Source organism: Lacerta agilis, chromosome 10, assembly GCF_009819535.1.
Source record: "Lacerta agilis isolate rLacAgi1 chromosome 10, rLacAgi1.pri, whole genome shotgun sequence".
Classification (NCBI taxonomy): Eukaryota; Metazoa; Chordata; class Lepidosauria; order Squamata; family Lacertidae; genus Lacerta; species Lacerta agilis.
Genome location: NC_046321.1, coordinates 70,090,636 through 70,118,482, shown reverse-complemented (window position 1 = coordinate 70,118,482; position 27,847 = coordinate 70,090,636). Strand labels below are relative to the sequence as shown.

The following is a 27,847-nucleotide window of genomic DNA, read 5'->3' as shown; positions in this document are numbered from 1 at the left end:
GGCTTTTGAAACACTACTCATTCTTGGCAGTTTGCCTGAAGCATTGCTGTTTGGTGTCGAGAACTATTTGGCTCAGAAATAGAAAACACCACAGGACTTAAAACCTCTTGTTGTGTAAATGAGGAAAAATATAGAATATTATGTACAATATTTTTTGCATGAGTGATGCCTTGCAAAGCTTTTCACATCGGTATTATTAACTGCACTAAAGTATACCAATGTGCTACTTTACCAAGAGAAAGGCAAAAAGTTAGCACTATAGCTTGACTACAATCCTGCTCTTTGTTCTGCAAGTTTCCTTTCTAATGTTAATCTTTGAAAGCATGTTTTGACAGAGTACCGCTGGTATTGTGCGGCCAACAGAAGATTATGATACTGTTTGTTTGGGATTGAAAAGTCTAGTATTAGATTGCTAGTTGTCAGCAAAGGACAGGATATGCCACATGGTGTTTTTGCCCAGACCTGGAATACAGATAAAGCAACACTGTTTTATCAAACTTTTACATTCCTAGTACCATACAGAAACACTATGTTCCCCACCCATTTTGAACCCAGGTTTGTACTGAAAACAGAGAAATGTTATGCTGTGCACTTTGGGCAGGATTCATTGCTCTGCTGAATTTTCCCATTTTAATAAGCTTTGATACGCAAAGTACAGCTACTACAATCAACATACAGAAGAAGAAGAACCTTTCAGGAACACCTCCCCAGACCCAATACAAAAAAATAACCACGCCCTTTCCAAAAATATAAAGCCAATGGGGGCTGGGAAATTAAAAAAAAATCCATATTGTTCACTTTCAAGTCCTTCCCCCATAATGGTACAATTGGCACCCCTGGTTCATTTAAAAAGAAATAAATGATGAAGCATACACAGGGAACAGGGACACAGAATGAGAGGTACTAGCAGCCACCTTTTTAGTTAAAGTCCACCTCCCAATGGGGGGGGGGGGATTGCTGCTTTTAAAGTCAACAATTGCCAATTCCACCACTGAGTATCAGATTTCAAAGTACACCGAGTATCAGATTGCCAAAACTACAGAAAGCTGAAATCATGCTTGCCAAAAACCAATCCGCAACCACTCTTGGACTGTCCTCATTGCTGCTAAGGCATTGCTATTATGTAATTAACTAGAAATTGAATTAAAATTGTAGTTCCATAAAGTAATTATAGCAGTATATTCCCCACTGCAATCTCATGCCTCTCCCCACTGGGTATCAGGGGTGCTAAGACAAATATACCTTCCTGCCAGTGTTCAAAATTAGCCAGGTGCGTTTTGTGACTAGAGATGTGAAGGCCCGGGAAAAAAACAGTTTTTTTCTTGAAGCCTTTTTTGTTTTTTTTCTGAAAAATAGGAAAAATAAAAAATAGATTATGTTATTTTAACATGATGAATAAAATATTTTAAGATAAGGGGTTCAAATATTTTATAAATCATTTCTAAAAAATATGTATGGTATATCAGATTATTCTAATTTCTGTGGGGACAAGCAAGTCCTGGGTTACAAACTGAACTCTCCAATGCAAGAACAAGATACATTTCTTCCTATAGGAGGTGCTGTTCATCACCAGAAAAGAAAAAGGTTTCAGTTTTGTTTTTGCATCCGTGTGGTATGCATTGGTTCTGTTCCTCTTCACTAGGCCTCAAAGCACTGGAAGAAAATATAGAGCAACAAAAAGGGTCTGAAAGTATATATTTAATTACAGCTCAGAAAATGTTTCTGATTAAATTTCATGCTCATACATTGAAACTCAGTCCCACTTCCTTCTTCACTTCTTTTTATGAGAATGTTTTTTTTAAAATACCAGTACTGTGGAGAGGAAATATGAATAATTGTTACTTCTGGATTTTTAAAAATTGTTTTGTGGAGTTTTTTTTTTGTTCCACATAAACTAGTAAACAGTTCAGAAGATTGTTGCTCCATTTGTTACAAATACAAATAAATATTATTTTAAAAGTAAATTCAGTTTGTAATAATTGTTGGGATACACTATATTTTTAATATGCTAGTTGTGATAATTTTATGCCCATTAAAATTGTCCATAGTTATGTTTTATGTTTCTAAAGTAACAGAATGACTTTCAATCCGGAAAAGTAAAAAGTGCTAATGTAGCATTTTTTCAATTTTTCTGAAAATTTCCGTCCCCCCCCCCGAAAAAAACAGGGTTTTTTCCAAGCTTCAAAATTTCTGGAAATTTTACATCTCTATTTGTGACTGGGGCAGGTCCAATCCAGAGAAATCCAGTCAGCCCACTCTGTGAACTGAAGCATTTTCTCCACAAAAACATGCTCAAGCTCAAATTGCCTTTCAATTTTGCATGCTAACTTCATTTTGCCAACTACCTTTATTTAATTTGCCAGGGTTCCAGCCTTCTGTCAACTTCCACTTTTTACTAGCTTTGTCTTCCAAGCTTTGCTTTCCTCTCTTTAGCTTCTCAAACAGTGGAATAAACCCTGGCAGTGACCTACTGCTGATAAGAGGACTAGCAATAGCTCTCTCCCCTCTGTGGAAGGAAAGAGGGCAAGGAGAAAAAAATAGATGTAGTTCTGTTAAAATAATCTTAATTAGAGGAATTGAATTCACACTAAGGCAGTTGTTCTATGGGGTGGGTGGGTTGCTCCTGACCCTCGCAGAGGCAATTTGGGGGAGGGCACAGGAAGGTAGAAGAGGGGAAGCCAAAAGTCATTGTGCCAGAGGTTCTACTGAAGGGACTTGTTAGTTGAATCCTACCCAAAATATCCGTCCACCCAATCCACATATATTTTTGAACAGCAGCAGAATGTATGCAAAGGACTAATAAATAATAATAATTTATTTATACCCTGCCTATCTGGCTAGGTTTCCCCAGCCACTCTGGGCGGCTCCCAATAGAATATTAAAAACACGATAAAACATCAAACATTAAAAAATTCCCTAAACAGGGCTGCCTTCAGATGTCTTCTAAAAGTCGGCTAGTTGCTTATCTCTTTGACCTCTGATGGGAGGGCATTCCACAGGGCGGGCGCCACCACCAAGAACGCCCTCTGCCTGGTTCCCTGTAACTTGGCTTCTCGTAGCGAGGGAACCACCAGAAGGCCCTCGGCGCTGGATCTCAGTGTCCGGGCAGAACAATGGGGGTGGAGACGCTCCTTCAGGTATACAGGACCGAGGCCGTTTAGGGCTTTAAAGGTCAGCACCAACACTTTGAATTGTGCTCCGAAACATACTGGGAACCAATGTAGGTCTTTCAAGACCGGTGTTATGTGTTTTCGGCGGCTGCTCCCAGTCACCAGTCTAGCTGCCGCATTCTGAATTAGTTGTAGTTTCCGGGTCATCTTCAAAGGTAGCCCCACATAGAGCACATTGCAGTAATCCAAGCGAGAGATAACTATAGCATGCACCACTCTGGTGAGACAGTCCGCGGGCAGGTAGGGTCTCAGCCTGCGTACCAGATGGAACTGGTAGACAGCCGCCCTGGACACAGAATTAACCTGCGCCTCCATGGACAGCTGTGAGTCCAAAATGACTCCCAGGCTGCGCACCTGGTCCTTCAGGGGGCACAGTTACTCCGTTCAGGACCAGGGAGTCCTCCATACCTGCCCACCTCCTGTCCCCCAAGAACAGTACTTCTGTCTTGTCAGGATTCAACCTCAATCTGTTAGCTGCCATCCATCCTCCAACCGCCTCCAGGCACTCACACAGGACCTTCACTGCTTTCACTGGTTCTGATTTAAAAGAGAGGTAGAGCTGGGTATCATCTGCATGCTGATGAACCCCCAGCCCAAACCCCCTGATGATCTCTCCCAGCGGCTGCATATGGATGTTGAAAAGCATGGGAGAGAGGACAGAACCCTGAGGCACCCCACAAGTGAGAGCCCAGGGTCTGAACACTCGTCTCCCACCACACTTTCTGAACACGGCCCAGAAGGAAAGAGCAGAACCACTGTATAACAGTGCCCCCAGCCCCCAACACCTCTAGCTGGTCCAGAAGGATGTTATGGTCGATAGTGTCAAAGGCCGCTGAGAGATCCAGCAGAACTAGGAAACAGCTCTCACTTTTGTCCCTAGCCCGCCGGAGATCATCAACCAGTGCGACCAAGGCAGTTTCAGTCCCATAATGAGGCCTGAATCCTGACTGGAAGGGATCCAAATGGTCCGCTTCTTCCAGGCGTGCCTGGAATTGTTCTGCAACCACTCGCTCAATCACCTTGCCCAAGAATGGGAGATTTGAGACTGGGCGATAGTTGGCCATATTGGCCGCATCTAAAGATGTTTTTTTAAGAAGCGGTTTAATAACCGCCTCTTTCAGCGGGGCTGGGAAGGCTCCCTTGCAGAGAGAAGCATTCACCACCCCGCGAAGCCCATCGCCCAGCCCTTCCCAGCTAGCTTTTATAAGCCAGAATGGACAAGGATCAAGGAGACAGGTGGTTGGTTTCACTCGTCCAAGCAGCCTTATAAAAGCTTATAAAATGATGTGTGGCATGGAGAAAGTGAATGGAAATAATCCCCCCCCCCATTCATAACACTCATGGACATCCAATGAAGCTGAATGGATTCAGGACAGATAAAGTTATTTCTTCACACAGCACTTTGTTAAACTATGGAATTGGCTCCCACAGAAAGCAGTGATGGCCACCAAGCAAGATGGCTTTAAAAGAGGATAGGACAAATTCATGGAGGAGGAGGAGGAGGAGAAGGCTATCAATGGCAACTAAACCTGATGACTTTGTTCTCCCTCCACAGTTGGAGGCAGCGATGCCACTGAATGCCAGCTGCTGGAAACCGCAGGAGGGGAGAGGGCTCTTGGGCTCAAATCCTGCTTGCTGGCTTTCTACAGGCAACCCATTGGCCACTGTGGGAACTGGATGCTGGTCCAAATGAGCCATTGTCCTGGTCCAGCAGCCTCTTCTTGTGGTCTTGCTGCAGTGCGTGATCACTTCAGAATCAGGGTATGCTTAAAGTCCCAAATTTTCTGTACAGATTTTGATACACCAAATATTACAACTAGGGTCCCAGTGTCCAGCCATCTTAAAGTATGAATATTTTATTTAAAACAGTTGCAATTAAATAACATGTGCTAGAAATAAAATTTTATTATGGAAAATATAGTTGTTATTTTAAAAAGCCTGTCCCGCCCTTTCACCCACTGTTGGGAAGAGGCATTTCATTTAGCCATTCGTTTACTAGTTCCACAGTGTTTTATGTCTTTATTACAAGTGATATATGCTTGGAGAAGCTCTTTCTAACTACCAGGAGAGTTTAAGCATTTGTGTTGTTTACTTTTTTCAGTCTTTGTTTGGTTTTCATTATGTTGGTTTTGTCATTCCATTAAAGGATTTGTACAGATTGTAAGAACTGCGTCCCCCACTTGGCCTTAACTGCTTATATATCATTAAGCCTGGTTTGATTAATTTTCTCTCATTAGGTAAGAGGAAGGTTATGCTTACTTGACAGATTTCAGAGAATGGGAAAACAGTATGCTGACAGTAAATTCTTCAAAACTGGCAGGCTTTGTTTAGGTTTCCACACAATGATTTCACCATCAAGTCTTGGAAGTTTTCATGTCTGGTGACTGGCTAGTTTGTGTCAAAAAAGCAAATTGTGCTTTTGGAATCTTTACTTTTATGGTTAATGACGGGCTTTGTGGGAACTATGGTAAGGGTGAAGGTAATTTCCTTTTGCGTTTTAAGGCATTGTTCTCAGACCCTTTTGACCTGAGCTCCCCTTCTAAACTTGTTGCATTTTCCAGGACTCTCTCGTGCCCAATCCTAGTGCCCAGTGACAACACCGGTCCTGAAAGACCTACATTGGCTCCCAGTATGTTTTGGTTCTAACATATTTTGATCCTATTGCTGTCCACCCAACTGAAGGAGCTGCATATGCATGGTCTAAAACTGCCCAGGTCAGAAAATTTACACTGGTTTTAGATTTCCAATACTGTACAGTGGTACCTCGGTTTAAGAACAGCCCTGTTTACGAACGATTCGGTTTACGAACTCCGCAAAACCGGAAGTAGTGTCCTGGTTTGTGAACTTCACCTAGGTCTAAGAAAAGAAGCCGAAAGGTGGAAGGGCGCCGGTGGCGGGAGGCCTCATTAGGGAAAGCATGCCTTGGTTTAAGAACGGGCTAAGTATTTAGCATTTGATAATAAATAAGCATGGTAATATAGTTCCAAATTTGGAATACCAAATCGTCCTCCTGCTTTAATTTGTACTTGCATTTTCAATAAAGATATTCTGGGAATTGAAGAACCCCATAGACAACTTAATGTAACACAGAACAGTCCTAGAAAAACAAGTGCACTTCATCATTCAAGCGGCAATTTGATAAGAAACTCCCCACCACCACCCCAAGATGTAGAAGCTATTCATTTGTACGAATTTGAAAAAGACCATTTGTTGAAGTGGATATTTTAGTGTGACTTTAACGTTATTTAGCATTTCTTTATATGGTTGAAAACTCATTAGTACAATAAAAGTACCATTTAGAGCAGTGTTTTTCAACCTTTTTTGGGCAAAGGCACACTTGTTTCATGAAAAAAATCACGAGGCACACCACCATTAGAAAATGTTAAAAAAATTAACTCTGTGCCTATATATATATATATATATATATATATATATATATATATATATATATATTAAGACTGTTACAAATCTGAATCTTTATTGTTCTGAAATGCTAGAAACTTAAGACGAAACCCTCCAATTTTCAGTCTCAGAAGAGGTGTGGTTCAATGCCCATTTCACATATAACAAGGCTTCCTTTAAAAATAAAAGGGAAAAAAATGACTAAAGTTCATAAGGATGTGAACGCAACCCTTGGTTTTGACTCAGTTTTTGCAACATCACAAGATCCAGCACCTTCTTCAAAGCTGCTCTTGCTATGATGCTTGGCGAACCTTTTGCCACTCCACAAATTCATCAAGAAGAACAGGCCATGCCCCATCTTCATCATAGTTGCTAAGATCTGCATGGACAGTTCTGCTGAATTCTAACACATTGTACCACTGATCTTTGTTAATTACTCTGTATTTTGACTGCTCCAAGTATTGGTAAAATACTGAAAACAGAGGCCACGTTCTTCCAAGCAGAAGAGCTAACATAGATTTTGCAGTGTCAATATCCAGACTTCTCTGGTCTTTATCCCTTGCAAAATCGAAGGCATATCTGTAGATATTCTTAAATGTTGAAATATCATTCAGTTGCGAGCTCAAAAAATCAAATTTACTCTGCAGCTTTTCTGTGCAGTCACATTGTAATGAAGTCATCCCCTTTAACCAATCTTCCTTTGTAAAAAAATCCCATGTTTTCAGCCTCCAGTTTCCAGGCTAAAACTAGCATAATAATATTTTCAGGTTCAACGCCAATGTCCTCACAGAATTTCTCCATTCCTTCTGGCCCTACCACTTCATCATCACCTGCATATTCATAAAACCAAGCCAGGCACTTCTTGCTTGAAAAATGCTCCTCACCGCTTATCACTTTACTAGAAGCTTGAGACCTGCAGTAGCTGCTGATTTTGCACTTCTTGAGGCCCGTCTCGTCCCCCGCCTGCCCCGAGGATTTGCGCTTCTTCTTCACGGGCATCTCCCTCGGTTCGCCCCGGATGGGGGCGCGGAGGCGGAGGACCGCGGGGCCCCTCGGGAGGGGGGAGGGAACCGCCGCCTCTTCCTTCCCTCGCGGCTGAGGCGGAGGAGGAGGCGGAGAAGCTGCCGGTGCCGTCGTGGCTCTTGCCTTCCTTCCCCTCAGCTCGCCGCCGCCGCGCCTGGTAGATTCAGGCGTGGGAAGGGGGATACTGTGGTGGGGAGCGAAAGAAAGAGCTTTCCTGAGGGAGAAGCGGCGGCGGCGGTGGCAACGCCGGTCCTCTGTGCCTATATTGACTATATATAAAATAATTTTTCCCACGGCACACCAGGCAACATCTCGCGGCACACTAGTGTGCCGCGAAACAGTGGTTGAAAAACACTGATTTAGAGTTTTCTTTTGTATGTTGTGTAGACTCTCACAGATTATACTTATTCTGAGGGGAAGACAAAAAAGTTTGCGAAACTTAGTACTGGTGAGAATAGTTATTCTCACTGTACAGAATGTTCCTTGAAGCCACTGGAGAAGCACCTACCCTATTATGGGAGAATCCTCATTGATTCCATTTTTCATACCAGTCCAAACCCTCAGCTGCATTTGAGCAGCCACAGTCCCAAAGTTCTACCATTTTATAAAGAAGTGGAAAAAGAGCATTGCAAAAGAATGCAATAATCAACTATAAATGCAGGTGTTAACAAGGCTATTAGTCTGGAAAACAGAGTTTGAAACAGAAGCTTTAAACATAATCACTTTAAATCTATAAACTATGCTTTGTCTCACTGGACTGAACAAATGCAAGGTCATTATAAAAGCTACAGCACAGATTGCGCAGGAACAAGCACCATATTGTTTCACGATAAACTTTTAAAAACCAGGGAGAGAGTAAAGGGAGATCACAAGCTCACATTCCTGAAGAACATAGCAAAAGTTCACTTCCCAAGATAACACCATCCATTTTTCTTCTGTATTAGGAGATTTAAAAGGAAAACAATGTACATGTGAAATTTGAATGGTTTTTAAAGGTAAAGGATCCCTGGGCAGTTAAGTCCAGTCAAATTCAACTATGAGGTGATGTGCTCGTCTCACTTTTCAGGCCAAGGGAGCCAGTGTTTGTCCAGACAGCTTTCCAGGTCATGTGGCCAGCAGGACTAAACCGCTTCTGGCGCAACGGAATACCATGACGGAAGCCAGAGTGCATAGAAACGCTGTTTACCTTCCTGTTGCAGCAGTACCTATTTATCTACTTGCACTGGTGTGCTTTCGAACTGCTAGGTTGTCAGGAGCTGGGACAGAGCAACAGGAGCTCACCCCGTCACGGGGATTCGAACCGCTGACCTTATGATTGGCAAGCCCAAGAGGCTCAGTGGCTTAGACTACAGCACCACCCACGTCCTTATGCTTTTATACATACACTTGAGCTTTTTTAAATACGCCAGGCAGACTTGAAGTTCGTGGGTTTTTTTTTTTTACATTAAGGAACCTTCAAATACAAAAACACTAACATTTTATAAAGTAGTACAGACCAAGAATCACTCTACTACCTGATTTTACTTAGTTTGCAGCTCAGCTCCAAGTCAAACTGGACAGATAGTAACAGTTCCAAAAAGAAACACGAAGAATAACTGATCTGATGGCTGAAAACTGCACATAGAGCTTTCAAAGTATTGTTTTAACATAGACAAGCAACCTCGTGATAGTAAGAAAGATCACACATGAAAATTGTTAAACCAGAGAGCCAGTGTGGTGTAGTGGTTAAGAGTGGTAGACTCGTAATCTGGGGAACCAGGTTCACTTCCCCGCTCCTCCACATGCAGCTGCTGGGTGACCTTGGGCTAGTCACACTTCTCTGAAGTCTCTCAGCCCCACTCACCTCACAGAGTGTTTGTTGTGGGGGAGGAAGGGAAAGGAGAATGTGAGCCGCTTTGAGACTCCTTCGGGTAGTGAAAAGCGGGATATCAAATCCAAACTCTTCTCTTCAACTACATTCTCTCTGCTTACTGACAGTGAAGGGTAAAAGCCAACTGCTGGTGCCAAAACTGAGTGCAAAAAATGTGTCATTAATCCCATAATTCTAATTCCCCATTCTTTCTTTAGCCCCTGAGGTAACTTAATATCCAATTTCCTGGACTGTGATCTTGTCAGCTTTCCAACCACTTAAGTAGGACAGGACCTGGTTCTCCCATCCAAATGCAGCGACTGCAGGAAGTATTGGTGATTCAACAGAAGGCTGCTATCATGCTGAGACAGTACCAAACATGATGCTTCTCTCCACCACAGAGTGCACTGCTGTATATTAAGCTACTGACTAGCTGGAGAAAACTGTCTTCCAGAGAATCATATTGTGCAGCTCAGAAGGTTCTCTGCAGTTTCTCAAGGTGAATATCGGAAACAGTGAATAGCTTCTCCGAACAACAGATTGTCCACCACTGCCAGTATTTCCCTGTATTGTGTGCAGTTGCAGGAGACAGTGTTAAGGTACCTATATTCCAGGTTGCACATTCAGTTAGTGAGACCTTAAAAAGTGAAGCCCAATGGCCTGGTCAGTGTCCAATATGAACTATGTGGGATCTACTCAAGGTTTTTGCTAACAACAACAAAGCCCCAATGTCAAATAACTGCAGCAGCTGCAAATTAGTGAATCATGGGCTAGGAATCAAGGCGGAAAGCCAATTACCTACTTTTCCCGATGAGACATATACTGGAGATTTTATGATCTACGCATAAAAGGTAAAACGTAAAGAACCCCTGGATGGTTAGGTCCAGTCAAAGGAGATTATGGGGTATGACACTCATCTCGCTTCAGACCGAGGGTACTGGCGTTTGTCTGCAGAAAGCTTTTCCGGGTCATGTGGCCAGCATGACTAAACTGCTTCTGGTGCAACAGGACACTGTGACGGAAACCAGAGCGCACAGAAATGCCGTTTACCTTCCCGCCGCAGCGGTACCTATTTATCTACTTGCACTAGCATGTTTTCAAACTGCTAGGTTGGCAGAACCTGGGACAGAGCAATGGGAGCTCACCCCGTCACGCAGATTCAAACTGCTGACTTCCAATTGGCAAGCCCCAGAGGCTCAGTGGTTTAGACCACAGCGCCTCCCCCACTCCTTTACCTTTTTTCTATGCACACTGCCTCATAAACAACGTTCTCTGACTGACTGAAAATAATAAAAACAAAGTAACATAAACAACGATTAAAGAGGGGGACTAGATAGACACAATGAAAGAACTCTATACACACACCCAAAAAATCTAAAAAAGATTTTTAAAAGACACATAGACCGACATTTACTCAAGTTACTTAAAAGGCCTGGGTGAACAGAAAGGTCTTTACCTGGAGCTGGAAAGTCCACAAAGATAGCAGCAAGTGAGCCTCCTTGAATGCCACTACTGAAAAATCCTTCTCGTGGTACTTGAGAGTGACTATCTGGCAAGGGCACCCAGAGCAGGACCTTCAAAGAGGGTGTTAAGGCTTGAGTTGCTACTCGTGAGATAGGATTGTCTTTTGGTAGTCTGGTCACAAGCCTTTAAAAGGTTTAAGCCAGCACTTTCAATTGGGCCCCCCAAAATTGCAAGCCACCGGCACTGATAAAACAGACGTAATATGGACTAACAGGACTTCCGGCGGCGACGCCATTGCGGGTGGTCGTGGGCTGCTTCGGCTGCGAAGCGCCCAGTCCATCCCGGGGGTTTGGAGCCCCGCTACCGCAAAGCGGGGCTCCGGTGGGGTGCGGGAAGAGCGTCCCGCACCCTGGGCTCCCCGGCTGTGCCCGTTGTGGCTCCGAACCCTTCCCTCGCTCCCCCTGTAAAGGGGGAGTGGGGGTGAAGGGACGCCGGAGCCGGGCTATAGGGGACATGCCCCAACCGGGATGTAAATGCGGCGGCAAAGCCTGTGATGAGCGTCTAAGTTCTACCTGTCTTTTGTGAATTGAAAGAACCCGGTGGTTGTGAGTATTTGATTGACTTTGATTGACTTTTATATTTTTGGAACGATCCGGGGGGAAGAGGAAAAGGAGCCTGCCCCCCTCCCTTCGGGAGAGAAAGAAAATAACCAGTTTAAGTGACTGCTGCTACAACAATGGATACAAAGTGTTTGGAATTTGAAAACTGAGACTGCTGAGATTTCCCGTTGGGGATTAAGTGGGCAGAAAATATCTCCTTTTAAAGTTTTGATCTTTACACTCTGGCTTCAGAAAAAATGGCGATGGGAAATTTGGACTGACGTGGGAAACGTGGGAAACAATTGAAACAAAGGAAGGAAGAGACAGGAATTGAAATTTGATACCCACCCTCTCCTCCAGAATGCTGGACTTTGTGTTTGGACTTGTTTTGAACTCTGGTCTAAAGGAGGAAGAAATGTTTGCTGTCTTGAGGCTGGAACTGATTAATCGGAAATTGCAAGTTTTGAGTGGAATTATAAATAAAAAGAACTTACTCTCCACAGAGGAGGCTTTTCAAAAGTTTTACACAATGGAAGAAAACCTTGGCAGAGAGTTAGGAGGGGTACTTGAAGGATGGTCTGAAATGGCTGGGCGACTCCGGGAAAAGGAACCGTTTTCTGGGGGTGGCAGCCCCGGAACGGGAAAATTTATAATATCCAGACCCCGAGGTGGGAGCTCGGGGGCATGGGACATGGAATTAAGATATATACATGAAGAAGAAGTATGGTACAAAGAAACGGAGGAGCCTAGAAATGGTGTGATGTGTACCCTGAAACTTGATGCAAGGTCTGTTGTGAATACTGCCTGGATCTGTGGACAATTGGTAAAAGAAGACATCTCAAGGATTGGTCCCGGCGAAAGACAGAGAAAGACAATGGATAGAGGGGGGGTGGGATGAAGTACTAAATGTAAAATGCAACTGGTCTGCTATGGTATCTGAAATCGGAGAGTGAAGCTTGTTAATTATAAGTTTATTTTGAATAAGTAAGGGGATATTGGACTTTAAGTTAAAGCAGCATGATAATGGACAGAAGAAATAAGTTTAGTTTTTATAAGAATATTTTGTCAAGATTTACGATATAATAGGATGATGAAGATAATTGTGTTATCTTTAATCTAAGTTAAATGCTTTTTTATTGAGAAAAGGTGTTAAGAAAGTAAAATATGGATTTAAAACCGAAGGTGAAGAGGCAGGGGAAGTCAAACGTCAAGATTCGGAAATAGAAATTTTTTTTTTGCTAGGCATATAAACAAGAAGAAGAATCCTGGCATTATGTGTATTTGTAATTGTTTTGTATTTGTAGGTGTGGGTCTGGGTTTGTGTTGTATTATAAAAACGCTAATAAATTCTTCTAAAAAAAAAAAGTAATATGGACTAACAATAATAGTTCATCCAGGTTTTCCCCAGAAAGGTGGTCCAGCTATGCTGATGATTTGTTGAGGTCTATGGAGTCTATGGCAATGCAAGTGTTTTATTGCTCCTTAATTGGATTAGTGGAAAGTGGAACTGCAGCACATGAAATATCAAATGCATGCAACATCTGTGCACACACAGGGCTTCTTTCGCTCACAAAATGTGAAGACTCTGCAGCCTTAGTGTCAAGCTTATGATAACAGTGGTGATGTGCTAGCTAAACACATAAAAGTGAAAATTATGTGTGAACGTAGTATTCATTCCACTGAAGAAAAATAGTATATACACATTGGGATAGATAAATTTTAAGTTGAAGGGCAAAGTATACCCCAAATGATCCCATAGAGAAAGGGTCCAAGAAACAGTTTGTCCATTTACAAATTCAGTAATGATTGTGGGCTAGTTTCCAGGATATTCTATTGTCCTGATTTTCTGAGAAGTGGATATAATTAGTGTTGTTTCCTGGAACTCAGAAACATGCCCAAAAGGAATTGAACAAAACATCTCTAGATTCTTCCAGTGACAATAGACAAGCATTCTCCTATTCCTAACATAAATGGGGAGTCTAAAGTAGCAAAGTTCTAGCATAATCACTCAAAAATCCTTTGTGTTATTTTTCAATCAACACAATTGCTTTAAGCTTAACATCCAAATAGAGACCTGAACCTTAAAACTACCACAAAACAACATTCATTGGGTAAAACTGCAATTATATTGCAGAGAGCAAGTAGAGTCAGCGAAGCCTATCAAAATTCCCCAAGCATTATTTAACCCAGAGTACCCTTGGGGCTAATAGTATTTTTAAAACCAAAAAAACAGGTACTGGATTTTCCCATTTTTTAGCACATTGAAGAAGTTGACGATTCAGCATTACTATGCCAACACTCTTTTCACAGACTATCAAGGAATGCCGTCCCTATTATTATTATTATTATTATTATTATTATTATTATTATTTTAAAAAAAATAGAATTCTGGACACCCAATATCCTGAGTTTCTAACTGGCCTCACTGTGGAGCACCCTCCCCGCTATATTATCTTTTAGGTACTTGCTTAAAACATTATATCTGACATTTTAAGACTTCATATTTTATGCCATTATCTAACAAACCCGAAAGTGTTCCGGTTTGCAAACTTTTTTTGGGGAAGCCGAAAGTCCGACGCGGCTTCTGATTGAGTGCAGGAAGCTCCTGCAGCCAATCAGAAGCCACGCCTTGGTTTTCGAACGTTTTCAGAAGTCAAACAGACTTCTGGAACAGATTCTGTTTGAGAACCAAAGTACGACTGTATATGATATGAAGAGAAACCAGAGTTTGCTCCAAAGTGGAAAGAAGCAGAAGTCCCAGCAAAGGAAGAATGAATACAAAAACTTATGGAATATGCAGAAATGGCAAAACTTACTGGAAGAATAAGAAATCAAGGTAACAACCTTTTATAAAAGAATGGAAATGGTTTATTGAATATTTACAGATGAATTGCAAACTGATAAAAACATTGGCGGGATTATTGTAATAACCTGCAGTTTCATAAGAGTATATATTTAAAGTAGATAATTAAATGAGCAAAAAATGAAATTGGATATGCAGAAGATAATAAAAATTAATTTAAGGAACCGCAGAAAGAGGGGGAAGGAAGTCAAACTTTGAAGTGTTAAACTTATTGTAAATCTGCTGGAATGTATGAACTTGAAAAGTATAAATAAAAACTAAAAACTAAAATAAAATTGGAACAAGCTGCTGGAGGTCTCCTGCTGGTGGGCCACCCCCCCCCCATTTGCTGGGTGGGAGGGGGGTGCCAGACTGTGTGATGCATCACTCACCGTGGCAGTCCCCATTTCACCCAGCAAATGTCAAGGAGCACCAGTGGAAGGCTGGCTCAGCTGGGGGCAGAGGGACAACTCCACTCAATCCAATGTACTCAGTGTAGTGTAACAGAGATTGGGTTGCTCTGTCAGGATATCTAGAAATGTTGTTACCTCTTTGCTGTGACTGGGGGTCCTTCGGGAAAGCTGGAGCTGAGAAACATTAGTGACTACATTGAGAACTACAGATGAAGGCAAATTAAGATGTTTGCATGGGATAATAGTTCTCACCAATTGGTGACAGTTCCTTGAAAATATCATCTGAATATGCTACTATTTTACACAACCCTACATGAATCCTGCACCTAAGTTTTTACTTTTCTTGCATGGTGCAGCACCTGGGATATTAGGCTTTAACAGAAACATGGAAGACTCCAGTTTAAAACTCTCTTTGGCTAGGAAGCACATGGGATGGGGCCTTTGGCAAGTTGCTCTATCTCAGCTTCACTTACATGAAACACGTTTGCTACTCGGCCTGTGCGATGTATTGCTACATGGTTGAATACAGTCGTACCTCTGGTTACGATTGCTTCAGATTGCATTCCTCATGGGATACGAACGTGCCGGAACGGGTTACTTCCGGGTTCGGCAATTCGCGCATGCGCAGATGCACAAAATGACGTCACACACATGCGCCGAATCGTGCACATGTGGCACTTCAGGTTGTGGACCTTTCAGGTCGAGAATGGGGCTCTGGAACGGATGCCGTTCGCAACCAGAGGTACCACTGTACCAGTATGAAGTCTGCATTGTGGTAAGCATTTCATTTAGTTTGACCTGGCAACATATTGCGAACTGCGTTCAAAATTCCAGGGGGCCGTATAATTGTGGGCAATTTGAGTGGTCCTGTCCCTGTATATGGCGATTGCTGGCTGCTGCCTTCCAAGGGGCAGGAAGGTGAGGAGAGCAGCAGGAGCCAGACCAACTGGGCTCCGTTGGAGCTGGTTCCCTCTGGCTGGCTGCCTGCCTTCCCTTTCCCCTCCCTACTCCCATTGATGGCAGACTAGTGTCCCTGCTGTGCCTTCCTCGGGGTTCCTGTCAGCCGATGGCAGAACAGTTCCAGGCTCGGCACTTCGCCATAACTGCTGTGTTTCCTCTCTGCACTCTGGCTGCTTTGTCGCAGTTCACCTCAGCCAGTTGTCAGGCACAGAAATGCCCAGCGCCTCCTTTTCCTCTGCCAGCCCCCCTTTCCTTGCTTGACAGGCTGCTTCCTCCTCCTCAGAGCTCCCATTCTCACACTGGCCGCCCCTGCTCCTTCACCCACTCACCCCATCTCCCCCACCCACAGATCTCCACGGCTGCTCCGTCACCCGATCTTCACACAAACCCTACATAGTTCCATGTTTCAGACATTGTGATATCTTGCTATATTGCAATGTTTAGCTGGTGATATATCATGATATTGGAAACCAAATATTGCCCAGCCCTACTTGTTGCAACACACTATCTAATTTTTGGAGGAAGAGTGATTCAAATGCAACCCAAAACCTATGAAAGCAAAGAAATCAGCCCTGAGTGCTCACTGGAAGGACAGATCCTGAAGCTGAGGCTCCAGTACTTTGGCCACCTCATGAGAAGAGAAGACTCCCTAGAAAAGACCCTGATGTTGGGAAAGATGGAGGGCACAAGGAGGAGGGGACGACAGAGGATGAGATGGTTGGACAGTATTCTCGAAGCTACTAGCATGAGTTTGGCCAAACTGCGGGAGGCAGTGAAGGATAGGCGTGCCTGGCGTGCTCTGGTCCATGGGGTCACGAAGAGTCAGACACGACTGAACAACAACAACAAAATAGAAAAGAATTATTTAGGTTCAATGCAGCTTTTATAACGTAAGCATTTACTCAAGATTTACAGTTCACCTAAACCTAATGGGATTGTAACAGGTAACAGCCGCTGTGTATTAAAAGATTAGCCCCTGCCCTTGAACAATGCGCTGAATTATACAGGCCAGGAAGAAACGAAAGAACCGAAATTCAGGGAGAAACAAGGTCAGCTGCAGGTTTTTCAGTGATAATGAATCTTCACTAGCCAGGCCAGTCATTTGCCTTTAAAAGCAAGGTAGTAAAATCTAGGAGCAGGGGGGCCTGCAATGCTTTTCAGACTTTTTTACCACATAAATTCTTCTCCCCTTTTGTTCTTCTCTTCCTCCTCCCTGACCCTACACTTTCCGGTAATTGACTCTTTGTTAGCTGTTGTATACAAAATGTATAATAGTTGGAAGCCTGAGTTGTTTAATGTGGATACAGTATAAATATCTGCTATAGTTATATTTATACAAAAACATAAATAAAAAGCATTTGCAGGGAAAGCAAAACACATTTAAAAAAAATGAAATATTCTAATTTTAGCTGTTTCACACACAAGCAACACACAAATATTGGAATAAATTTTGTTCACCAGGTCCCAACAACAGCACAGTATGGAGCTATGCTTCTTCAGCACTGGATGGCTTTCCGTAATAATGACCTCTAATTTAACAAATAGAAGGGGAAGAAATGGAGGCAGTGAGAGATTTCACTTTCTTGGGTTCCATGATCACTGCAGATGGTGACAGCAGTCACGAAATTAGAAGACGCCTGCTTCTTGGGAGAAAAGCAATGACAAACCTAGACAGCATCTTAAAAAGCAAAGACATCACCTTGCCGACAAAGGTCCGTATAGTTAAAGCTATGGTTTTCCCAGTAGTAATGTACGGAAGTGAGAGCTGGACCATCAAGAAGGCTGATCGCCGAAGAATTGATGCTCTTGAATTATGGTGCTGGAGGAGACTCTTGAGAGTCCCATGGACTGCAAGAAGATCAAACTTATCCATTCTCAAGGAAATCGGCCCTGAGTGCTCACTAGAAGGACAGATCCTGAAGTTGAGGCTCCAGTACTTTGGCCACCTCATGAGAAGAGAAGACTCCCTGGAAAAGACCCTGATGTTGGGAAAGATGGAGGGCACAAGGAGAAGGGGGCGACAGAGGATGAGATGGTTGGACAGTATTCTCGAAGCTACTAGCATGAGTTTGGCCAAACTGCGGGAGGCAGTGAAGGATAGGCGTGCCTGGCGTGCTCTGGTCCATGGGGTCACGAAGAGTCGGACACGACTGAACAACAACAACAACAAATTTAACTTTTCCCAGCAATAAAATGTCTATCTGGTGGAGCTGAGGTCCAACTCATCAGTCTGCAGAAAGGGTCCAACATGTAAGATGACTGCTATTTAAAATCTTTGACATTAGTTTAGAAAGGTAAAATTATTTAATTTTTATGTGCTTGAAAGCCTGACTATGTTGCCATAGACACCGTGTTGTGTCTACAGTATTCTTGCCCCATCACTTAATGGCCAGCCGTGTCCAAGAAGAAAGCACCATTTGTACTCCCAACAGTCCATTAAGTTTACAAGTAAAACAGCAAAAGACCCAGTAGCCTACATATTGCAAGCTACAATATGGGCCTTCATTGGGCCTCATGATATTTCCATGTTCTATGAAAACCTATGCCTGGTTTGCCCAAGTACAACCTCTGAAATGTCAAGGTTACCCAGAGCATTTCCAATGGGAAGATTTCTGACCCATGCAGACCAAGTGACCTGTAAGAAATTGGTGAAGACTTATGTGGCAACAACTGTTGGAAACGGCACATTTTAGAGACACACAATCTTCACCTCTGGATGTTAATGCTTTGTGTAATAATGCAACGAGCCACTTGTTGGAGACGGGAATGTCGCACCAGCGCTGAAGGAGGGAAAAACTTAAACACGTAGCAGAGTTTCCAAAAAAATAGACCAGAGGCAATTGTACTTCATCCAGCAGAGCTTTACTGGTGCTGAAGGCAAATGAGCATAATGGTCACAAATGCAATACATTTAGGATTGGCACAGTCCTAAAAACCATGTTGCAGCACTTGCAATGAAACTTACAAAACTTATACTAAGTCTAAACCATAACACTATAGCATACAGAAAACTAGAACAAAGAGATAGTAACAAAAAGTGAGTGAAATCCAGGCTCCTCCTAGCCTTACTATTATAGTCAGTACAACCTTGACAGAAACATAACAGAAACAGTTTAAACCAGCTGTACTCAGCTTCCCAGAGAAATAACCCCAAAATCAAGAACTTTCTTCCTGTTTATTGCGCATAGAAAGAAACCTTTCACAAAGAGAAGATATAGCCCTCTTGAACAAATCAGAATAGGAAAGATCTCTACACATCAGAACAATACTTTCCATACTAAGAAATGCAGGGAATGCCAGGCAATACAGGAGTCTCCTATTGGCAATCAAGTGATGCTATAGAAAAAAACTTGTGCCAATGACCAGGCCATCCCTCTGGACTTCCATCCTGCCTGCTACCCAAGAAACCTGCTCTCTCTCACCTGCCATGGGGACTAGACCCCAACCAGCTGTAGGACCTGGAGGCCTGACCAGGTGCACCTACTGTTTCTCTATGTATTATAGCAAAGACAACCATAGTGAATGAATTTTAATAAGAACAAATGTAAGGCAGGAATCATCAGATGCACAATTAAAGGGTGGGTGACACTTGGCTTGACAGCTGGACATGTGAACATAATCTTAGTAGAGCACAAGCTTAACATGAGTCAACAGGGTGATGCAGCAGCAAAAAAAGCTAATGAAATTCTAAGTTGCATCAACAGAAGTGTCGTGTCCAGCTCCAGGAAGTGATAATATTGTTCTATTCTGCTTTGGTCAAACTCCACCTTGAGTACTACGTCCAGTTTTGGGCAACACAGTTTAAGAAGGATATTGACAAACTGGAATGTGTGCAGAGGAGGACAACCAAGATGCTCAAGGGTCCGGAAACCAAGCCTTATGAGGAACGATTGAATGAGCTGGATATGTTAGCCATCTTCAAAAATTTAAAGAAGCTGTCATATGGATGATGGAGGAAGCTTGTTTTCTGCTGCTCTGGAGGGGAGGACCCAAACCAATGGAATAAATGACAAGAAAGGAGATTCCTACTAACCCATTAGGAAGAACTTTGGAACGTTAAGAGTGGTTTGACAGTGGAATGGACTACCTCAGAAGGTAATGGACTCTCCTTCATTAGAGATTTTCAAACATGTTGGACAGTCATCTGTGGTCCCAGGGATCTTTAGCTGTGATTCCTGCATTGCAGGGGTTTGGACTAGATGACCCTTTGGGTCCCTTCCAATTCTTTGATTCTTTGGCCACTAGCCACCCTAGCAGGGAGAATACCACACTGGCTATATCCATACTAGAGACACACAGCTACTGTATCCTTCACTCAAACTTCCAGCCACAAATACTGAAATGGAAGAAATGCTCACTGTGTTGAAGGAACAAAAAGGAGTAGCAGGCTTTTCACCAAAGCAGATGAAAAATAAGGACTGTGAAGTTGGTCAAGGCAGGTTGGAATAGGGAAAAGTGGCATACATTTAAGCAACTGTTGGGAGAATGTGAAGGGGCAGCAGGACACACCACTGCTGAAGAGAAGTGGAAGCAATTCAGAAACACAGCAGAAAATTATAAAAGATATGAAGGACAAGTTCTTTTAGAACTGGATGTAGAGACAACAGGATTTTTAAAATAAGTATTTCAGTTTTCTATACTGCCTTTTAAGTGTTACCAAGCCAAAAGTGGTATACAGTAATTAACAACAAAAATACTGAACAGCCATCCTTCCACACATATCCTTCCACACATCTCTTCCACACATCCAGTTAATGTTTGCATAACCCCTCAGGTGGGTTGTTTCACTCCACATGTCTGCCATGTGCACAAATGTAGGCGCTTCTCTATGCAGCTAGGAACCCTGTAAATGGTAGCATGCATGTAGGAAGGGAATGCCCATAGATAAGGACAAGCAGGGCACTAGTGCCAATCTAGCCTCTCCCCAAAGTGCTCACTTTCACTCTTCCCTTCCTGTTGCTTACTACCTTACTCCCTTGGCTGAAATCTGTTCTAGAAGCAGGTACAGTGGTACCTTGGTTTACGAACTTAATCCGTTCCAGAAGTCCATTCTTAAACCAAAGCGTTCTTAAACGCTTTGCTGGAATGTGTCCAGAGGAGGGCAACCAAAATGGTCAAAGGCCTGGAAACGATGCCTTAGGAGGAACGGTTTAGGGAGCTGGGTATGTTTAGCCTGGAGAAGAGAAGGTTAAGGAGTGATATGATAGCCATGTTCAAATATATAAAAGGATGTCATATAGAGGAGGGTGAAAGGTTGTTTTCTGCTGCTCCAGAGAAGCGGACACGGGGCAATGGATTCAAACTACAAAGAAGATTCCACCTAAACATTAGGAAGAACTTCCTGACAATAAGAGCTGTTGGACAGTGGAATTTGCTGCCAAGGGGCGTGGTGGGAGTCTCCTTCTTTGGAGGTCTTTAAGCAGAGGCTTGACAACCATCTGTCAGGAATGCTTTGATGGTGTTTCCTGCTTGGCACTGGATGGCCCTTGTGGTCTCTTCCAACTCTAGGACTCTGTGATTCTAAACCAAGGCATGCTTTCCCATAGCAGTGGGGGACTCAATTTACAAACGGAACAGATTCAACAGGAAGCGAAACATGTTCTGCTTCCAAGTTTGCAGCGTTCTTAATCCAAGTAGTTCATAAACTAAGCTGTTCTTAAACTAAGGTACCAATGTAAACCCAATAGCATTGCAGGCATCCCTGTGGCCCACACCCTCTTAACTGAGATATAAAAGCTGGGAGCAAAATGGCTCCTGGAACCTGGGTTACAGCTGCAAAAACAGAATGGCTAGTCGCCAACCCCCCCCCCCCAAATAAATAAATAAATAAATGCAGCACTTTTTATTTTTTCAAAAAGCATGAACTAAAATGCAATTCATATCAGTGACACATTATTAATATCACTTTTTAAATAGTAATTCTTAATTGGACACCACAAAAATAAATGGGGCTCAGCCCCTGCAATAGCAGCCCAGTTATTAATATTTACAAATACCAGCATGTGTGTGTGTGTGATACACAAATTATATGTGTTATGTAAAGTATTGTGCTACATTTGAACTTGCTTTAAAAAGTACTTTTATAACAAAAGCAAGGAAGTGCCATTTCATCCTTGCATTCATTCTCTCTCTCGTCATAGCGATCCATAGTTAAAAGTAGAAGTTGTCTATGTATCCTCTTTTTCGCTCTTCAAAATATGGCAAACCAAAACCCTACTGAACTGTTGGGATTTACTTCCAAGTAAAAGACAGCATCCAGATGAGGATTGGAAACAACTATTTCCCCCCAATGTACCCAAATTGCTTTTGTGAAGATTTGTTGAGTGTTCTTATTTGGCAGCCTTTTAATTTTCACTTGATTGAGACTTTATACTTATGGATATATAATTTATTCCCCCCAGCCCCAGGAAAGAATGGGTAAATAAGATGCAAATGCCTGCCAGTCAGGGCGAGGGTTCAAAATGCAAAACCAAACAGGCAGGCGCTGCTGCTGCTACTGGCCACTGCTCTCCCTCACAAACACAACAAGCAAAGCAGCATAGCTGTCAACTTTCGGATTTGAAAATAAGGGATCAGCAGCCTCACCTATGACAGTCACATGGCAGTGGTGGGCGGAGCCTGAAGCAAAAGTGGGCGGAGCACATCAGCCACACATGCAAAATAAAAATGGTTAAGGATTCTCCTTCATTGGGAGATTTTTACACAGATGTTGGGTGTCATGGATGTATGAACTAATTTGAGATTCCGGCATTGCAGAGGGTTGGACTAGATGACCCTTGGCATCCAATGCTGCTCAGTGATCCAGACCAGATTTTTATTTTACCAAGAGTGTGGTGGGTGCTTTTTCTTTGGGGGGGGGGAGGCTGCTTATTCTCTGCCAGCAGCTGAATAAGCCTCCCCCCCTGCGAAAGGAGCCAGGCTGCACAAGGCGGCTGTAATAAGAAAAAATCTGCCCTTATTCCCTTATGGGGTACACAAGAGCCCTTGCAAAGTCCTTTGCAGGTTCTCCATTGGTAGGAGTAAAAAACAGGAGGCCAACCAGAGAAGATTGAGAAGCAAAGCATTGATCTTTATTGAAGCTGTTGCAACAGCTGTGATTTTCAGTGGGGGGGGGGGGGGAGACCCAGAACAAAGCAGGCTGTCATGCTCTTATAAAGACATTTCAAAATTTCTATGCTCCACAAATAACCCAGAGATGCATTTTAAATAAAAGGCCCCAGGCCTCTTTTAAAAGGAAAGGTTCTGCAGGCCCCCCCTCCCCCCCGCCATCTCCCCAGGAGCAGACAGGCCTGCCTGGGTTCACAACACCATCTCTTAAAGGGGTCCCTCTCTTAAAAGGAAAGGATCCCGAAGCATTCCTCCCCCATGTTGGCGGGGGGGGGGGGGTTTAAGGCCAAAGGCCCCAGGCCTACTCTGTCCATTGACGACGAAGTCCAGGGATGTCCTCTTCGTAGAAGCTCTGGAGCAGATTCAAAGCTCCACACGGCTTCAAAACTAGGAGCTCTAGGAGGGACCAGCAAGTGGCAGCCGAGGCGGCCAATGAAGGCTCAGCTCCCCTGCCTTGCAGCATCCAATCCCTAAAGGCAGGAGGCGGGATTTCTTCGCTGCAGCCTTTAACCCTTCATTGCCCGTGACTTGTGAGCCGGGCAGAAAAAAAAGCATTCAGAACTTGCTTTTAAATATGGGATTAAACGGGATTATCAAACAAACGGGATAAAGGCGTGAAAAGCAATTAAAAACGTGATAATCCTGGGGAAAACGGGACACTTGACACCTCTGCAAAGCAGACGTGCAGCTGTTGCCCGTTCCTCTGGCAGGTTCCGTGAAGACAGGCTGTGGGGAGGAGGGCAGGGGTGGGGGCAGTTTCACAACTCTGGAGGAAAGCGTTTCCCCACAGTCTACCCCTCTCAGTGGATGTGAGTGAGGCGAGACCCACCAAGCCAAAGGGACAGAGCGAGGGGAGACAGGGAGGGAAAAGGTGGCTGCATTCCTAGCCCTGCATGGAAGCACCGCCCTCACAGCCAGAGCTGGGGCTTGCTCTTCCCCGCCCTAATAATCATAAACGCTGCAGCAACTCTTCGCTCCCACTAGGGCTGGGCAACATCTGGTTTTCAATATCACGATATATATCTGCAGCAGCAGAGGGCCTTGCAGCACCTCCCACATGTCTGTAGTTTAAGTGCTTTACTATTCAAGTTGCATCTGCTTCGCCACTTGGAGGTCTACGTGGAATCTGTGCATGCATAAGCCCAACTAAACTTACTGCTACTTTCCTGAGAGTAAACCTCATTGAATTCAGTAGGGCTTACTTGTGAGTAGACACACATTTGCTTGCACTTATTGAAAAACACCCGCCCCATCGTTTTCACACAGTATCCAACCTCCCATTTCAGCAGAAGGCAGCCAGCAAATCTCTCCTCCATTCCCCCCCCCCACAGAAGCCCCCCTCAAAACCTTCATTCCACCAATCTCCCCCTTTTTATCAAAGGGAGGGAGCGAGGGCAAACAAAAAGATAATTTCATTTTAAAAAAAGTTTCCTTTTTGATATGGAGAAAAGCAATTTAGGGGAAACCAACAACATAAACACCACCAGAAAACAAGAACAAAAACTCTTCCCCCTCTTTTCAGGGGGGGGGGGTCCCTTTGTTTACAGTCTTTGTTTACTTTGCTTCTGGATCTTTGATTGTTTATTCCTGGGAGTTCCTCCTGGATTGTCAGCAGGCTCTGCATAATTAGCTGAGCTCTAAGTGGAAATATACTGGTGAAGCTGAAAGAGTTTGTTGGTTTGTGTGATGGCTTATCATTTCTTATTGGTTATGAGGGAGGAGGAAGAGAGCAAACAAAGCTGGAGACACCTGCCTGCAAATTATCAGTGCAGCTGAGCTACCCCCTGGGAAGCTGTCATGTCTCCACCTTTTGCTCACTGTATGTTGCCTTGTTGAAACATTTATCACTTTGTTATTTCAATACCAGTATTGATATGGTGATTTATCGCACAGCCCTAGCTCCCACCAGGCAGCTCCCAAAGACCATGCAGCTCTGTTGGGTGGATGGGTGGGGTGGGGTGGGGGGTGGGAGGCGCCTCTGCTTGGAGTTCCACACCCTCCCCCCTTTCTTCTTGCTCAACACCCAAGCAGTCTTTCCAAAGCAATCAAGGCAGGGCTCAGGCGGCGCTGAGTTCAGGAAAAGAAGGAAGTTCCTCCACTTCTCAAAGACTGGCTCAGGCACAAAGCAAGCGACCGGAAATCTTGGCTTGGTCCCGTCTGAGCAGTTCCCAGGTGTGGAATGCGCCTGATGAATGGGTAATTTCAAACGCTGCTCTTGACTCTAAAGTCACATTTTTAAAACACTATGTTCCCATTGAAAACAATGCTTTAGGAACAGCAACAGACCCCAATGAGTGCTCATTTAGCTTCCTGTATGCGCCCACCAATACTGAGACATTAATAATGAGTCCCTGGAACACAATAATTTAAATAAAAGTGAGTGGTTCAGGACCATCACTCTCCAGCCAATGCACCTCAGTGTTTAAAATATTTAAGCTTCAATCCTTTATATGCACCAGCATGTGAACAATCAGCTGACAACAGAGCCAACTCTGGAAGTCTGAAGAGGGCTTATCCATAAAATATTTTAAAGAAATAGCAACTTGAACAGTCACTCAAGTTTTAAAAACACAGATTAAATGTTCAGAATTCAAGGAAGAATGAAGGGGAGGGAACAACTGAGGATATAGCTGAAAGACAAGAAAGAAGTAGAAAAGCAATAAGACTCATAATTACCGGTAACTAATTAGAAATAAAAAAAATTAAAATTAAATTAGAATGATGAACTTAAGAATATTAACCTGGAATGTAAATGGCCTTAACAAAAAGGTAAAAAGAAATAAGATAGAACACATGATACAAAAACAGAATTTAGATATAATATACACAGGAGACATATGTTGCAAGACTCTGGATAAATAAAAGACTTGGATTGGAATTTGTAATATCAGATAAATCTATTATTCACAATGTCATTTATGCTCTTCCAGAGGTTTTTGTAAGATTATTGGGCAGTTTCTCTGCCTACAAGATATTATCACAGATGCTTGGTTTACTTTTGCAGTTCTCAAAACTGAATTTGACTCAGCAGAGATCACATGCCTCTTCTTCACAGCAAAAATGTTATAACATGAACAGAGTTGAGAAAAAGACCTTAATCCTATTGTTCTACAAACCTATGAATACAGAATCAACCCCTTCAGTGTTAAGTTTCAAGAAGTTCAGTGAACAGAATAGAAACAATATTTTTCTGATTGTTTGGAGTGGAATGGATCTAATAAATCTATTTAAATTGTTATTAAGGTAATGATTATTTTTCTCCTTCCTAAGTACAACAGAAAAGTTGTCCAAATATGAATGATTAACCTATTAAACTGGGGATTAAAAAATATGAAAAGTTGTTATTCTAAAAATCTTCATCCACTTGCATATTCAAGTTATACCAGCAAAAATTATTCTTTATGTAGAAAACTGTGATTTAAATCAAGCTTTATTGACTAGTGATTTAAATCAAATCCACCCTGAATGAAACCACTGTCAATTTAACTAGATGAGGGGAAATCTATAAACACACACACACACACACCTACCTCTCTTTCTCTATTAATCTTAATTCCCCCCTTTCATTCATCTCACTACCTGTTGCTTCCACATACCTAGTTAACAGAACCATACACAGAGATCTTTGTGAAATATACGTAATCAGCTTGCATGTAGGTATGAAGTAGGTTTGAATGCTCCTCATTCTTATGAGAGAAAAATTCTTCATTCATACAGCAAACTAGCATACTGTATTGGGGAGATGGCTAGCCTGGATCTCTATCTTGACATACTAGGTTCCCTAAGTTCAGTGATGAAGCCTTTCTGATGTGGGAGGATTTAAATTATAGGAAGGCCATAACTCATTAGTAGAGCACATGGTTTGCATGCAAGAGGTCCCAGGTTCAATCCCTGGCATCTCCTGGTGGGACTGAGAAAACCTTTGGGGCCAGGAAAGCTGCTACCAGTCAGTGTAGACAATGTTGGCTTACTGTTGTGGCAGCTTCCTCTGCCACTAAAAAAAGAAATCCTAGCTTCTGGTTCCTGCCCTGAGCGATGGCGGCTCTCTCAACATTGGAGAGAGGCAATGGGGAAGAGAATGAAAGGGGGTTAAGTCATCCCTTTAAACCTCTCAGGGTACAGGAGTGTAGGCTGACCCGCAGTTGCCTCAAGGGCTCGCTCCTGTGCGGATCAGCACGGGGGCACACAGAGCTGCTAAGTCCCAAGCACCTTTGCCATGATGCAACCCCCCTGGACCACCATTGAAAGCAGATGTTCTAACAATTCAATCGCAATTGGCATTGAGAAAAGGTTCCTGCCGGAGGAGGACTATTCAGCTGCATGGAAGTGAGGTTTGAAATCAGTAGAAGATTTTATTCTGTGCTGGTAGTGGTGGATGGAGGAGAGGGGGGCGCTCTGCTATATTTTATATTATGCAAGTCCCTACGTTTATGATTCGGCAAACCTCTCCAAATATAAGAATGATGTTTTGTTTTGCTATTTTGATGGATGTTGCTGGAGACCCCCCCCCCCAAAGAGAGAGTATGTACTTGGAGATGCCAAAAAGTAAAATGCTGCCATGGAGGCAAGAGGCATTTCATAATGGTTTGGGGAAAGTGGCACAAGATCTGTGGTGATGCTTTGGATGAATCTGGAAGGGAAGGCAGTCTCCAACTGTCAGTGGCTATGCTTGGAGAGAAATACCTTTCCTTCCCAGACCGAGGAAGAAAATGGTGAATCTTTGAAACTTGTTGATCTAGTCAACCAAAGGAAAGGGGAGAAATGTTGTTTATCTGGAATGTCCTGAGTATTATAGGATGAAAGGGATGAGCTGAGCTGAGGAGGGAGTTAACCTTGAGACTTCTGTTCTGCCCCAAAGCACACTGGAACAACATTGTGACAAGAATGTAGCCCAATGTCGCCATAGGAAAAAAAAATCAGTGGCAGATATATAAGGCCAAAGAAGTAAACAATTGGATTTATTCACACCAAGTTCAGATACCTATGGGTACAAATAACCACAAACCTCATCAAACTAT

General features: G+C 43.1%; 1 protein-coding gene and 1 pseudogene across 1 annotated transcript in view; both read right to left on the bottom strand.

Moving 5' to 3' along the window:
- The window catches only part of RASSF8 (Ras association domain family member 8), a 103,311-nt gene that overhangs the window by 40,082 nt on the left and 35,382 nt on the right, over positions 1-27,847 (bottom strand). The gene's annotated exons all lie outside the window — the stretch shown is intronic.
- On the bottom strand, positions 6,759-7,657 carry LOC117053584 (annotated as a pseudogene).